This window comes from Chenopodium album, chromosome 2, assembly GCF_948465745.1.
Source record: "Chenopodium album chromosome 2, dcCheAlbu1.1, whole genome shotgun sequence".
Classification (NCBI taxonomy): domain Eukaryota; kingdom Viridiplantae; phylum Streptophyta; class Magnoliopsida; order Caryophyllales; family Amaranthaceae; genus Chenopodium; species Chenopodium album.
Window position 1 is genome coordinate 12,611,100 of NC_137835.1, and position 1,210 is coordinate 12,612,309.

The following is a 1,210-nucleotide window of genomic DNA, read 5'->3' on the forward strand; positions in this document are numbered from 1 at the left end:
TCCTCGTTTCCTAAATTCATTTTGTCATAAATAATTACATAAACAATTAATTAGGATATGATTTGAGTTCAACTCAATTGAATTCAATTGAACTCATAAACATTTACATAAACAATTACTTATTAGACTTTGTTAAACATTGTTAATTTTAAGCATTACATTAGGATTAACAAAGTAAAATCCAATTACTCATCCTAATTGAGTAACAAACCAATTAAAAATACTAATTGGATATTAATTAAAAGAAAAATACATGTAACAATTCACCACAAACGTTGTTATGTATTAGTTATTTTCATTAGTGAATATATTGTTGTCAAATCCTTATGCATTACTGTCATTAGTTGATTTATTTACAGTTGATTCATTAATTAAGTTATAAATTAGTGATGTTAGAAAACCTTTACAATATTTGATTACATATTTTCTTAGTAATTAGTTGTATCATAATCTTGTCATATTTCTTAAACTACTGAGTTGTCCCACTACTTAGTATTTTGGGTAACTCATCAAGAATAAAAGGTAATTGGTTCCTTTTGTGGTGGAATGATTGTGATTAGTCTATTTTGGAAGGTTTGGATTGTTGACATGGACGAGTGATGCCTTTATCATATTTATTGGCTCTTTATGATTGGTGTATTCTGTTGCGTTTGGATTGATGACATGGTTCGATCGTTGTCTATTTTGGGAGGTTTGTATTTTCTATTACATATAAGGGTAAACATAGTAAAATTTTATTGACATAATGAAAATATTTACAAAAGACACTTACAGTATAAGTCAGTAGAAGTTGCAAGGTTCGGGAAATAGGGATAGGGTAGACATAGTTATCTAATTTATTGTATACTGTCATATTAACATTTATACTGTTATGTTGACATATACACTGTCTAATTCACTGGGTTTTTAGAATATGGGGTTTAGGGTTAACAGATGGTTTAGGGTTTGGGATATTGTATTTTGGGCTAATGGATTAGGGCTATAAATGTATTGTCATTGAATTATGTGTTAATGTCTTAGCTTTGTGTTTATATTGTCTAATATTGATATCAACAACATAAAGTGTTGTTGGCAATTATTTATCATATTTTCAATAATAAAAGAATAGTTATTAACTAAAATTAGGATTAGTTGAGTTTTAATTAATAAGGTTGTTAAATGCATTTCACTTTATAGTAGGATTAGTAATTTAGTTCAATTCCAATAAGGA